Source organism: Anopheles coluzzii, chromosome 2 (genome assembly GCF_943734685.1).
Source record: "Anopheles coluzzii chromosome 2, AcolN3, whole genome shotgun sequence".
Classification (NCBI taxonomy): domain Eukaryota; kingdom Metazoa; phylum Arthropoda; class Insecta; order Diptera; family Culicidae; genus Anopheles; species Anopheles coluzzii.
The window spans coordinates 65662648-65679446 of record NC_064670.1 but is presented as its reverse complement, the minus strand read 5'-3'; positions in this window follow the sequence as shown (position 1 = coordinate 65679446).

Here is a 16799-nt window from a genome sequence, read left to right as displayed (position 1 = left end):
CAAGATGGCTTCATTTGGATGAAACATGGCTGTAACAACGATAATAGATGGCAACAAAATTCAACATCAAATTTCAAGGCCATTCAAATAATGCAAGATGGCTTCATTTGGATGAAACATGGCCGTAACAACGATAATAGATGGCAACAAAATTCAACATCAAATTTCAAGGCCATTCAAATAGTGCAAGATGGCTTCATTTGGATGAAACATGGTCGTAACAACGATAATAGATGGCAACAAAATTCAACATCAAATTTCAAGGCCATTCAAATAGTGCAAGATGGCTTCATTTGGATGAAACATGGCCGTAACAACGATAATAGATGGCAACAAAATTCAACATCAAATTTCAAGGCCATTCAAATAGTGCAAGATGGCTTCATTTGGATGAAACATGGTCGTAACAACGATAATAGATGGCAACAAAATTCAACATCAAATTTCAAGGCCATTCAAATAGTGCAAGATGGCTTCATTTGGATGAAACATGGCCGTAACAACGATAATAGATGGCAACAAAATTCAACATCAAATTTCAAGGCCATTCAAATAGTGCAAGATGGTTCCATTTGAATGAAACATGGCCGTAACAACGATAATAGATGGCAACAAAATTCAACATCAAATTTCAAGGTCATTGAATTAGTGCAATATGGCTTCATTTGGATGAAACATGGCCGTAACAACGATAATAGATGGCAACAAAATTCAACATCAAATTTCAAGGCCATTCCAATAGTGCAAGATGGCTTCATTTGGATAAAACATGGCCGAAACAACGATAATAGATGGCAACAAAACTCAACATCAAATTTCAAGGCCATTCTAATAGTGCAAGATGGCTTCATTTGGATGAAACATGGCTGTATCAACGATAATAGATGGCAACAAAATTCAACATCAAATTTCAAGGCCATTCAAATAGTACAAGATGGCTTCATTTGGATGAAACATGGCCGTAACAACGATAATAGATGGCAACAAAATTCAACATCAAATTTCAAGGCCATTCAAATAGTGCAAGATGGTTCCATTTGAATGAAACATGGCCGTAACAACGATAATAGATGGCAACAAAATTCAACATCAAATTTCAAGGTCATTGAATTAGTGCAATATGGCTTCATTTGGATGAAACATGGCCGTAACAACGATAATAGATGGCAACAAAATTCAACATCAAATTTCAAGGTCATTGAATTAGTGCAATATGGCTTCATTTGGATGAAACATGGCCGTAACAACGATAATAGATGGCAACAAAATTCAACATCAAATTTCAAGGCCATTCAAATAGTGCAAGATGGCTTCATTTGGATGAAACATGGCCGTAACAACGATAATAGATGGCAACAAAATTCAACATCAAATTTCAAGGCCATTCAAATAGTGCAAGATGGCTTCATTTGGATGAAACATGGTCGTAACAACGATAATAGATGGCAACAAAATTCAACATCAAATTTCAAGGCCATTCAAATAGTGCAAGATGGCTTCATTTGGATGAAACATGGCCGTAACAACGATAATAGATGGCAACAAAATTCAACATCAAATTTCAAGGCCATTCAAATAGTGCAAGATGGTTCCATTTGAATGAAACATGGCCGTAACAACGATAATAGATGGCAACAAAATTCAACATCAAATTTCAAGGTCATTGAATTAGTGCAATATGGCTTCATTTGGATGAAACATGGCCGTAACAACGATAATAGATGGCAACAAAATTCAACATCAAATTTCAAGGCCATTCAAATAGTGCAAGATGGCTTCATTTGGATAAAACATGGCCGAAACAACGATAATAGATGGCAACAAAACTCAACATCAAATTTCAAGGCCATTGAAATAGTGCAAGATGGCTTCATTTGGATGAAACATGGCCGTAACAACGATAATAGATGGCAACAAAATTCAACATCAAATTTCAAGGTCATTGAATTAGTGCAATATGGCTTCATTTGGATGAAACATGGCCGTAACAACGATAATAGATGGCAACAAAATTCAACATCAAATTTCAAGGTCATTGAATTAGTGCAATATGGCTTCATTTGGATGAAACATGGCCGTAACAACGATAATAGATGGCAACAAAATTCAACATCAAATTTCAAGGCCATTCAAATAGTGCAAGATGCCTTTATTTGGATGAAACACGGCCGTAACAACAATAATAGATATCAACAAATTTCAACATCAAATTTCAAGGCCATTCAAATAGTACAAGATGGCTTCATTTGGATGAAACATGGCTGTAACAACGATAATAGATGGCAACAAAATTCAACATCAAATTTGAAGGCCAGTCAAATAGTACAAGATGGCTTCATTTGGATTAAACATGGCCGTAACAACGATAATAGATGGCAACAAAATTCAACATCAAATTTCAAGGCCATTGAATTAGTTCAAGATGTTTCATGTGGATGAAACATGGCCGTAACAACGATAATAGACGGTAACAAGATTTAACATCAAATTTCAAGGCCATTCAAATAGTGCAAGATGGCTTCATTTGGATGAAACATGGCTGTAACAACGATAATAGATGGCAACAAAACTCAACATCAAATTTCAAGGCCATTCAAATAGTGCAAGATGGCTTCATTTGGATGAAACATGGCCGTAACAACGATAATAGATGGCAACAAAATTCAACATCAAATTTCAAGGCCATTGAATTAGTTCAAGATGTTTTATGTGGATGAAACATGGCCGTAACAACGATAATAGACGGTAACAAGATTTAACATCAAATTTCAAGGCCATTCAAATAGTACAAGATGGCTTCATTTGGATGAAACATGGCCGTAACAACGATAATGGATGGCAACAAAATTCAACATCAAATTTTAAGGAATTAGTTCAAGATGCCTTCATTTGGATGAAACATGGCCGTAACAACAATAATTGAAGGCAACAAAATTCAACATCAAATTTCAAGGCCATTCAAATAGTGCAAGATGGCTTTATTTGGATGAAACATGGCCGTAACAACGATAATAGATGGCAAAAAAACTCAACATCAAATTTTAAGTCTATTCAAATAGTGCATTATTTCTTCATTTGAATGAAACATGGCCGTAACAACGAGAATAGATGGTAAGAAAATTCAACATCAAATTTTAAGGCCATTCAAATAGAGCAAGATGGCTTCATTTGGATGAAACATGGCTGTAACAACGATAATAGATGGCAACAAAATTCAACATCAAATTTCAAGGCCATTCAAATAATGCAAGATGGCTTCATTTGGATGAAACATGGCCGTAACAACGATAATAGATGGCAACAAAATTCAACATCAAATTTCAAGGCCATTCAAAAAGTGCAATATGGCTTTATTTGAATTAAACATGGTCGTAACAACGATAATAGATGGCAACAAAATTCAACATCAAATTTCAAGGCCATTCAAATAGTGCAAGATGGCTTCATTTGGATGAAACATGGCCGTAACAACGATAATAGATGGCAACAAAATTCAACATCAAATTTCAAGGCCATTCAAATAGTGCAAGATGGCTTCATTTGGATGAAACATGGTCGTAACAACGATAATAGATGGCAACAAAATTCAACATCAAATTTCAAGGCCATTCAAATAGTGCAAGATGGCTTCATTTGGATGAAACATGGCCGTAACAACGATAATAGATGGCAACAAAATTCAACATCAAATTTCAAGGCCATTCAAATAGTGCAAGATGGTTCCATTTGAATGAAACATGGCCGTAACAACGATAATAGATGGCAACAAAATTCAACATCAAATTTCAAGGTCATTGAATTAGTGCAATATGGCTTCATTTGGATGAAACATGGCCGTAACAACGATAATAGATGGCAACAAAATTCAACATCAAATTTCAAGGCCATTCAAATAGTGCAAGATGGCTTCATTTGGATAAAACATGGCCGAAACAACGATAATAGATGGCAACAAAACTCAACATCAAATTTCAAGGCCATTCTAATAGTGCAAGATGGCTTCATTTGGATGAAACATGGCTGTAACAACGATAATAGATGGCAACAAAATTCAACATCAAATTTCAAGGCCATTGAAATAGTGCAATATGAATTCATTTGGATGAAACATGGTCGTAACAACGATAATAGATGGAAACAAAACTCAACATCAAATTTCAAGGACATTGAAACAGTGCAAGATGGCTTCATTTGGATGAAACATGGCCGTAACAACGATAATAGATGGCAACAAGATTCAACATCAAATTTCAAGGCCATTGAAATAGTGCAATATGGCTTCATTTGGATGAAACATGGCCGTAACAACGATAATAGATGGCAAAAAAACTCAACATCAAATTTCAAGGCCATTAAAATAGTGCAAGATGGCTTCATTTGGATGAAACATGGCCGTAACAACGATAATAGATGGCAACAAAATTCAACATCAAATTTCAAGGCCATTCAAATAGTGCAAGATGGCTTCATTTGGATGAAACATGGCCGAAACAACGATAATAGATGGCAACAAAACTCAACATCAAATTTCAAGGCCATTCAAATAGTGCAAGATGGCTTCATTTGGATGAAACATGGCCGTAACAACGATAATAGATGGCAACAAAATTCAACATCAAATTTCAAGGCCATTCAAATAGTGCAAGATGGCTTCATTTGGATGAAACATGGCCGTAACATCGATAATAGATGGCAACAAAACTCAACATCAAATTTCAAGGCCATTCAAATAGTGCAAGATGGCTTCATTTGGATGAAACATGGCCGTAACAACGATAATAGATGGCAACAAAACTCAACATCAAATTTCAAGGCCATTCAAATAGTGCAAGATGGCTTCATTTGGATGAAACATGGCCGTAACAACGATAATAGATGGCAACAAAATTCAACATCAAATTTCAAGGCCATTGAAATAGTGCAAGATGGCTTCATTTGGATGAAAAATGGCCGTAACAACGATAATAGATGGCAACAAAATTCAACATCAAATTTCAAGGCCATTCAAATAGTGCAATATGGCTTCATTTGGATGAAACATGGCCGTAACAACGATAATAGATGGCAACAAAACTCAACATCAAATTTCAAGGCCATTGAATTAGTGCAAGATGGCTTCATTTGGATGAAACATGGCCGTAACAACGATAATAGATGGCAACAAAATTCAAAATCAAATTTCAAGGCCATTCGAATAGTGCAAGATGGCTTCATTTGGATGAAACATGGCCAAAACAACGATAATAGATGGAAACAAATCTCAACATCAAATTTCAAGGCCATTCAAATAGTGCAAGATGGCTTCATTTGGATGAAACATGGCCGTAACAACGTTAATAGATGGCAACAAAATTCAACATCAATTTTCAAGGCCATTCAAATAGTGCAAGATGAATTCATTTGGATGTAACATGGCTGTAAAAACAATAATAGATGGCAACAAAATTTAACATCAAATTTCAAGGCCATTCAAATAGTGCAATATGGCTTCATTTGGATGAAAATGGCCGTAACATCGATAATAGATGGCAACAAAACTCAACATCAAATTTCAAGGCCATTCAAATAGTGCAAGATGGCTTCATTTGGATGCAACATGGCCGTACCAACGATAATAGATGGCAACAAAACTCAACATCAAATTTCCAGGCCATTCAAATAGTGCAAGATGGCTTCATTTGGATGAAACATGGCCGTAACAACGATAATAGATGGCAACAAAACTCAACATCAAATTTCAAGGACATTCAAATAGTGCAAGATGGCTTCATTTGGATGAAACATGGCCAAAACAACTTTAATAGATGGAAACAAATCTCAACATCAAATTTCAAGGCCATTGAAATAGTGCAAGATGGCTTCATTTGGATGAAACATGGCCGTAACAACGATAATAGATGGCAACAAAATTCAACATCAAATTTCAAGGTCATTGAATTAGTGCAAAATGGCTTCATTTGGATGAAACATGGCCGTAACAACGATAATAGATGGCAACAAAATTCAACATCAAATTTCAAGGCCATTCAAATAGTGCAAGATGGCTTCATTTGGATGAAACATGGCCGAAACAACGATAATAGATGGCAACAAAACTCAACATCAAATTTCCAGGCCATTCAAATAGTGCAAGATGGCTTCATTTCGATGAAACATGGCCGTAACAACGATAATACATGGCAACAAAATTCAACATCAAATTTCAAGGCCATTCAAATAGTGCAAGATGGCTTCATTTGGATGAAACATGGCCGTAACAACGATAATAGATGGCAACAAAATTCAACATCAAATTTCAAGGCCATTCAAATAGTGCAAGATGGCTTCATTTGGATGAAACATGGCCGTAACAACGATAATAGATGGCAACAAAATTCAACATCAAATTTCAAGGCCATTCAAATAGTGCAAGATGGCTTCATTTGGATGAAACATGGCTGTAAAAACGATAATAGATGGCAACAAAATTTAACATCAAATTTCAAGGCCATTCAAATAGTGCAATATGGCTTCATTTGGATGAAACATGGCCGTAACAACGATAATAGATGGCAACAAAACTCAACATCAAATTTCAAGGCCATTGAAATAGTGCAAGATGGCTTCATTTGGATGAAAATGGCCGTAACATCGATAATAGATGGCAACAAAACTCAACATCAAATTTCAAGGCCATTCAAATAGTGCAAGATGGCTTCATTTGGATGAAACATGGCCGTAACAACGATAATAGATGGCAACAAAACTCAACATCAAATTTCAAGGCCATTCAAATAGTGCAAGATGGCTTCATTTGGATGAAACATGGCCGTAACAACGATAATAGATGGCAACAAAACTCAACATCAAATTTCAAGGCCATTGAATTAGTGCAATATGGCTTCATTTGGATGAAACATGGCCGTAACAACGATAATAGATGGCAACAAAACTCAACATCAAATTTCAAGGCCATTGAAATAGTGCAAGATGGCTTCATTTGGATGAAAATGGCCGTAACAACGATAATAGATGGCAACAAAACTCAACATCAAATTTCAAGGCCATTCAAATAGTGCAAGATGGCTTCATTTGGATGAAACATGGCCGTAACAACGATAATAGATGGCAACAAAATTCAACATCAAATTTCAAGGCCATTCAAATAGTGCAAGATGGCTTCATTTGGATGAAACATGGCCGAAACAACGATAATAGATGGCAACAAAACTCAACATCAAATTTCCAGGCCATTCCAATAGTGCAAGATGGCTTCATTTGGATGAAACATGGCTGTAAAAACGATAATAGATGGCAACAAAACTCAACATCAAATTTCAAGGTCATTGAAATAGTGCAATATGGCTTCATTTGGATGAAACATGGCCGTAACAACGATAATAGATGGCAACAAAACTCAACATCAAATTTCAAGGCCATTGAAATAGTGCAATATGGCTTCATTTGGATGAAACATGGCCGTAACAACGATAATAGATGGCAACAAGATTTAACATCGAATTTCAAGGCCGTTCAAATAGTGCAATATGGCTTCATTTGGATGAAACATGGCCGTAACAACGATAATAGATGGCAACAAAACTCAACATCAAATTTCAAGGCCATTCAAATAGTGCAAGATGCCTTCATTTGGATGAAACATGGCCGTAACAACGATAATAGATGGAAACAAAACTCAACATCAAATTTCAAGGCCATTCAAATAGTGCAAGATGGCTTCATTTGGATGAAACATGGCCGTAACAACGATAATAGATGGCAACAAAACTCAACATCAAATTTCAAGGCCATTCAAATAGTGCAAGATGGCTTCATTTGGATGAAACATGGCCGTAACAACGATAATAGATGGCAACAAAATTCAACATCAAATTTCAAGGTCATTGAATTAGTGCAAAATGGCTTCATTTGGATGAAACATGGCCGTAACAACGATAATAGATGGCAACAAAATTCAACATCAAATTTCAAGGCCATTCAAATAGTGCAAGATGGCTTCATTTGGATGAAACATGGCCGTAACAACGATAATAGATGGCAACAAAATTCAACATCAAATTTCAAGGCCATTCGAATAGTGCAAGATGGCTTCATTTGGATGAAACATGGCCAAAACAACGATAATAGATGGAAACAAATCTCAACATCAAATTTCAAGGCCATTCAAATAGTGCAATATGGCTTCATTTGGATGAAACATGGCCGTAACAACGATAATAGATGGCAACAAAACTCAACATCAAATTTCAAGGCCATTCAAATAGTGCAAGATGGCTTCATTTGGATGAAACATGGCCGTAACAACGTTAATAGATGGCAACAAAACTCAACATCAAATTTCAAGGCCATTGAATTAGTTCAAGATGTTTTATGTGGATGAAACATGGCCGTAACAACGATAATAGATGGCAACAAAACTCAACATCAAATTTCAAGGCCATTCAAATAGTGCAATATGGCTTCATTTGGATGAAACATGGCCGTAACAACGATAATAGATGGCAACAAAACTCAACATCAAATTTCAAGGCCGTTCAAATAGTGCAATATGGCTTCATTTGGATGAAAATGGCCGTAACAACGATAATAGATGGCAACAAAATTCAACATCAAATTTCAAGGCCATTCAAATAGTGCAAGATGGCTTCATTTGGATGAAACATGGCCGTAACAACGATAATAGATGGCAACAAAACTCAACATCAAATTTCAAGGCCATTGAAATAGTGCAAGATGGCTTCATTTGGATGAAAATGGCCGTAACATCGATAATAGATGGCAACAAAACTCAACATCAAATTTCAAGGCCATTCAAATAGTGCAAGATGGCTTCATTTGGATGAAACATGGCCGTAACAACGTTAATAGATGGCAACAAAATTCAACATCAATTTTCAAGGCCATTCAAATAGTGCAAGATGGATTCATTTGGATGAAACATGGCTGTAAAAACAATAATAGATGGCAACAAAATTTAACATCAAATTTCAAGGCCATTCAAATAGTGCAATATGGCTTCATTTGGATGAAAATGGCCGTAACATCGATAATAGATGGCAACAAAATTCAACATCAAATTTCAAGGCCATTCAAATAGTGCAAGATGGCTTCATTTGGATGAAACATGGCCGTAACAACGATAATAGATGGCAACAAAACTCAACATCAAATTTCAAGGCCATTCAAATAGTGCAAGATGGCTTCATTTGGATGAAACATGGCCGTAACAACGATAATAGATGGAAACAAAACTCAACATCAAATTTCAAGGCCATTCAAATAGTGCAAGATGGCTTCATTTGGATGAAACATGGCCGTAACAACGATAATAGATGGCAACAAAACTCAACATCAAATTTCAAGGCCATTCCAATAGTGCAAGATGGCTTCATTTGGATGAAACATGGCCGTAACAACGATAATAGATGGCAACAAAACTCAACATCAAATTTCAAGGCCATTCAAATAGTGCAATATGGCTTCATTTGGATGAAAATGGCCGTAACATCGATAATAGATGGCAACAAAACTCAACATCAAATTTCAAGGCCATTCAAATAGTGCAAGATGGCTTCATTTGGATGAAACATGGCCGTAACAACGATAATAGATGGCAACAAAACTCAACATCAAATTTCAAGGTCATTGAATTAGTGCAAAATGGCTTCATTTGGATGAAACATGGCCGTAACAACGATAATAGATGGCAACAAAATTCAACATCAAATTTCAAGGCCATTCAAATAGTGCAAGATGGCTTCATTTGGATGAAACATGGCCGAAACAACGATAATAGATGGCAACAAAACTCAACATCAAATTTCCAGGCCATTCAAATAGTGCAAGATGGCTTCATTTGGATGAAACATGGCCGTAACAACGATAATACATGGCAACAAAATTCAACATCAAATTTCAAGGCCATTCAAATAGTGCAATATGGCTTCATTTGGATGAAACATGGCCGTAACAACGATAATAGATGGCAAAAAAACTCAACATCAAATTTCAAGGCCATTCAAATAGTGCAAGATGGCTTCATTTGGATGAAACATGGCCGTAACAACGATAATAGATGGCAACAAAATTCAACATCAAATTTCAAGGCCATTCAAATAGTGCAAGATGGCTTCATTTGGATGAAACATGGCTGTAAAAACGAGAATAGATGGCAACAAAATTTAACATCAAATTTCAAGGCCATTGAAATAGTGCAATATGGCTTCATTTGGATGAAACATGGCCGTAACAACGATAATAGATGGCAACAAAACTCAACATCAAATTTCAAGGCCATTGAAATAGTGCAAGATGGCTTCATTTGGATGAAAATGGGCGTAACATCGATAATAGATGGCAACAAAACTCAACATCAAATTTCAAGGCCATTCAAATAGTGCAAGATGGCTTCATTTGGATGAAACATGGCCGTAACAACGATAATAGATGGCAACAAAACTCAACATCAAATTTCAAGGCCATTCAAATAGTGCAAGATGGCTTCATTTGGATGAAACATGGCCGTAACAACGTTAATAGATGGCAACAAAACTCAACATCAAATTTCAAGGCCATTGAATTAGTTCAAGATGTTTTATGTGGATGAAACATGGCCGTAACAACGATAATAGATGGCAACAAAACTCAACATCAAATATCAAGGCCATTCAAATAGTGCAAGATGGCTTCATTTGGATGAAACATGGCCGTAACAACGATAATAGATGGCAACAAAATTCAACATCAAATTTCAAGGTCATTCAAATAGTGCAAGATGGCTTCATTTGGATGAAACATGGCCGTAACAACGATAATAGATGGCAACAAAATTCAACATCAAATTTCAAGGCCATTCAAATAGTGCAAGATGGCTTCATTTGGATGAAACATGGCCGAAACAACGATAATAGATGGCAACAAAACTCAACATCAAATTTCCAGGCCATTCCAATAGTGCAAGATGGCTTCATTTGGATGAAACATGGCTGTAAAAACGATAATAGATGGCAAAAAAACTCAACATCAAATTTCAAGGCCATTGAAATAGTGCAATATGGCTTCATTTGGATGAAACATGGCCGTAACAACGATAATAGATGGCAACAAAACTCAACATCAAATTTCAAGGCCGTTCAAATAGTGCAATATGGCTTCATTTGGATGAAACATGGCCGTAACAACGATAATAGATGGCAACCAAACTCAACATCAAATTTCAAGGCCATTCAAATAGTGCAAGATATCTTCATTTGGATGAAACATGGCCGTAACAACGATAATAGATGCCAACAAAATTCAACATCAAATTTCAAGGCCATTCAAATAGTGCAAGATGGCTTCATTTGGATGAAACATGGCCATAACAACGATAATAGATGGCAACAAAATTCAACATCAAATTTCAAGGCCATTCAAATAGTGCAAGATGGCTTCATTTGGATGAAACATGGCCGTAACAACGATAATAGATGGCAACAAAATTCAACATCAAATTTCAAGGTCATTGAATTAGTGCAAAATGGCTTCATTTGGATGAAACATGGCCGTAACAACGATAATAGATGGCAACAAAATTCAACATCAAATTTCAAGGCCATTCAAATAGTGCAAGATGGCTTCATTTGGATGAAACATGGCCGAAACAACGATAATAGATGGCAACAAAACTCAACATCAAATTTCAAGGCCATTCAAATAGTGCAAGATGGCTTCATTTGGATGAAACATGGCCGTAACAACGATAATAGATGGCAACAAAACTCAACATCAAATTTCAAGGCCATTCAAATAGTGCAAGATGGCTTCATTTGGATGAAACATGGCCGTAACAACGATAATAGATGGCAAAAAAACTCAACATCAAATTTCAAGGCCATTCAAATAGTGCAATATGGCTTCATTTGGATGAAACATGGCCGTACCAACGATAATAGATGGCAACAAAACTCAACATCAAATTTCAAGGCCATTCCAATAGTGCAAGATGGCTTCATTTGGATGAAACATGGCCGTAACAACGATAATAGATGGCAACAAAACTCAACATCAAATTTCAAGGCCATTCAAATAGTGCAAGATGGCTTCATTTGGATGAAACATGGCCAAAACAACTTTAATAGATGGAAACAAATCTCAACATCAAATTTCAAGGCCATTCAAATAGTGCAAGATGGCTTCATTTGGATGAAACATGGCCAAAACAACGATAATAGATGGCAACAAAATTCAACATCAAATTTCAAGGCCATGCAAATAGTGCAAGATGGCTTCATTTGGATGAAACATGGCCGTAACAACGATAATAGATGGAAACAAAATTCAACATCAAATTTCAAGGTCATTGAATTAGTGCAAAATGGCTTCATTTGGATGAAACATGGCCGTAACAACGATAATAGATGGCAACAAAATTCAACATCAAATTTCAATGCCATTCAAATAGTGCAAGATGGCTTCATTTGGATGAAACATGGCCGAAACAACGATAATAGATGGCAACAAAACTCAACATCAAATTTCCAGGCCATTCAAATAGTGCAAGATGGCTTCATTTGGATGAAACATGGCCGTAACAACGATAATACATGGCAACAAAATTCAACATCAAATTTCAAGGCCATTCAAATAGTGCAAGATGGCTTCATTTGGATGAAACATGGCCGTTACAACGATAATAGATGGCAACAAAACTCAACATCAAATTTCAAGGCCATTCAAATAGTGCAAGATGGCTTCATTTGGATGAAACATGGCCGTACCAACGATAATAGATGCCAACAAAATTCAACATCAAATTTCAAGGCCATTGAAATAGTGCAATATGGCTTCATTGGGATGAAACATGGCCGTAACATCGATAATAGATGGCAACAAAACTCAACATCAAATTTCAAGGCCATTGAAATAGTGCAAGATGGCTTCATTTGGATGAAACATGGCCATAACATCGATAATAGATGGCAACAAAACTCAACATCAAATTTCAAGGCCATTGAAATAGTGCAAGATGGCTTCATTTGGATGAAACATGGCCGTAACAACGATAATAGATGGCAACAAAACTCAACATCAAATTTCAAGGCCATTCAAATAGTGCAAGATGGCTTCATTTGGATGAAACATGGCCGTAACAACGATAATAGATGGCAACAAAACTCAACATCAAATTTCAAGGTCATTCAAATAGTGCAAGATGGCTTCATTTGGATGAAACATGGCCGTAACAACGATAATAGATGGCAACAAAACTCAACATCAAATTTCAAGGCCATTGAATTAGTTCAAGATGTTTTATGTGGATGAAACATTGCCGTAACAACGATAATAGATAGCAACAAAACTCAACATCAAATTTCAAGGCCATTCAAATAGTGCAATATGGCTTCATTTGGATGAAACATGGCCGTAACAACGATAATAGATGGCAACAAAACTCAACATCAAATTTCAAGGTCATTGAATTAGTGCAAAATGGCTTCATTTGGATGAAACATGGCCGTAACAACGATAATAGATGGCAACAAAATTCAACATCAAATTTCAAGGCCATTCAAATAGTGCAAGATGGCTTCATTTGGATGAAACATGGCCGAAACAACGATAATAGATGGCAACAAAACTCAACATCAAATTTCAAGGCCATTCAAATAGTGCAAGATGGCTTCATTTGGATGAAAATGGCCGTAACATCGATAATAGATGGCAACAAAACTCAACATCAAATTTAAAGTACATGCAAATAGTGCAATATGGCTTCATTTGGATGAAACATGGCCGTAACAACGATAATAGATGGCAACAAAATTCAACATCAAATTTCAAGGCCATTCAAATAGTGCAAGATGGCTTCATTTGGATGAAACATGGCCGTAACAACGATAATAGATGGCAACAAAGCTCAACATCAAATTTCAAGGCCATTGAAATAGTGCAAGATGGCTTCATTTGGATGAAACATGACCGTAACAACGATAATAGATGGCAACAAAATTCAACATCAATTTTCAAGGCCATTCAAATAGTGCAATATGGCTTCATTTGGATGAAACATGGCCGTAACAACGATAATAGATGGCAACAAAACTCAACATCAAATTTCAAGGCCATTCAAATAGTGCAAGATGGCTTCATTTGGATGAAAATGGCCGTAACATCGATAATAGATGGCAACAAAACTCAACATCAAATTTCAAGGCCATTGAAATAGTGCAAGATGGCTTCATTTGGATGAAACATGGCCGTAACAACGATAATAGATGGCAACAAAACTCAACATCAAATTTCAAGGCCATTCAAATAGTGCAAGATGGCTTCATTTGGATGAAACATGGCCGTAACAACGATAATAGATGGCAACAAAACTCAACATCAAATTTCAAGGCCATTCAAATAGTGCAAGATGGCTTCATTTGGATGAAACATGGCCGTAACAACGATAATAGATGGCAACAAAACTCAACATCAAAATCAAGGCCATTGAATTAGTTCAAGATGTTTTATGTGGATGAAACATTGCCGTAACAACGATAATAGATGGCAACAAAACTCAACATCAAATTTCAAGGCCATTCAAATAGTGCAATATGGCTTCATTTGGATGATACATGGCCGTAACAACGATAATAGATGGCAACAAAACTCAACATCAAATTTCAAGGCCATTCAAATAGTGCAAGATGGCTTCATTTGGATGAAACATGGCCGTAACAACGATAATAGATGGCAACAAAACTCAACATCAAATTTCAAGGTCATTCAAATAGTGCAAGATGGCTTCATTTGGATGAAACATGGCCGTAACAACGATAATAGATGGCAACAAAACTCAACATCAAATTTCAAGGCCATTGAATTAGTTCAAGATGTTTTATGTGGATGAAACATTGCCGTAACAACGATAATAGATGGCAACAAAACTCAACATCAAATTTCAAGGCCATTCAAATAGTGCAATATGGCTTCATTTGGATGAAACATGGCCGTAACAACGATAATAGATGGCAACAAAACTCAACATCAAATTTCAAGGTCATTGAATTAGTGCAAAATGGCTTCATTTGGATGAAACATGGCCGTAACAACGATAATAGATGGCAACAAAATTCAACATCAAATTTCAAGGCCATTCAAATAGTGCAAGATGGCTTCATTTGGATGAAACATGGCCGAAACAACGATAATAGATGGCAACAAAACTCAACATCAAATTTCCAGGCCATTCCAATAGTGCAAGATGGCTTCATTTGGATGAAACATGGCTGTAAAAACGATAATAGATGCCAACAAAATTCAACATCAAATGTCAAGGCCATTCAAATAGTGCAAGATGGCTTCATTTGGATGAAACATGGCCATAACAACGATAATAGATGGCAACAAAATTCAACATCAAATTTCAAGGCCATTCAAATAGTGCAAGATGGCTTCATTTGGATGAAACATGGCCGTAACAACGATAATAGATGGCAACAAAATTCAACATCAAATTTCAAGGTCATTGAATTAGTGCAAAATGGCTTCATTTGGATGAAACATGGCCGTAACAACGATAACAGATGGCAACAAAATTCAACATCAAATTTCAAGGCCATTCAAATAGTGCAAGATGGCTTCATTTGGATGAAACATGGCCGTAACAACGATAATAGATGGCAACAAAACTCAACATCAAATTTCAAGGCCATTCAAATAGTGCAAGATGGCTTCATTTGGATGAAACATGGCCGTAACAACGATAATAGATGGCAACAAAATTCAACATCAAATTTCAAGGCCATTCAAATAGTGCAAGATGGCTTCATTTGGATGAAACATGGCTGTAAAAACGATAATAGATGGCAACAAAATTTAACATCAAATTTCAAGGCCATTCAAACAGTGCAATATGGCTTCATTTGGATGAAACATGGCCGTAACAACGATAATAGATGGCAACAAAACTCAACATCAAATTTCAAGGCCATTGAAATAGTGCAAGATGGCTTCATTTGGATGAAAATGGCCGTAACATCGATAATAGATGGCAACAAAACTCAACATCAAATTTCAAGGCCATTCAAATAGTGCAAGATGGCTTCATTTGGATGAAACATGGCCGTAACAACGATAATAGATGGCAACAAAACTCAACATCAAATTTCAAGGCCATTCAAATAGTGCAAGATGGCTTCATTTGGATGAAACATGGCCGTAACAACGATAATAGATGGCAACAAAACTCAACATCAAATTTCAAGGTCATTCAAATAGTGCAAGATGGCTTCATTTGGATGAAACATGGCCGTAACAACGATAATAGATGGCAACAAAACTCAACATCAAATTTCAAGGCCATTCAAATAGTGCAAGATGGCTTCATTTGGATGAAACATGGCCGTAACAACGATAATAGATGGCAACAAAACTCAACATCAAATTTCAAGGCCATTCAAATAGTGCAATATGGCTTCATTTGGATGAAACATGGCCGAAACAACGATAATAGATGGAAACAAAACTCAACATCAAATTTCAAGGCCATTCAAATAGTGCAAGATGGCTTCATTTGGATGAAACATGGCCGAAACAACGATAATAGATGGCAACAAAACTCAACATCAAATTTCAAGGCCATTCAAATAGTGCAATATGGCTTCATTTGGATGAAACATGGCCGAAACAACGATAATACATGGCAACAAAATTCAACATCAAATTTCAAGGCCATTCAAATAGTGCAAGATGGCTTCATTTGGATGAAACATGGCCATAACAACGATAATAGATGGCAACAAAATTCAACATCAAATTTCAAGGCCATT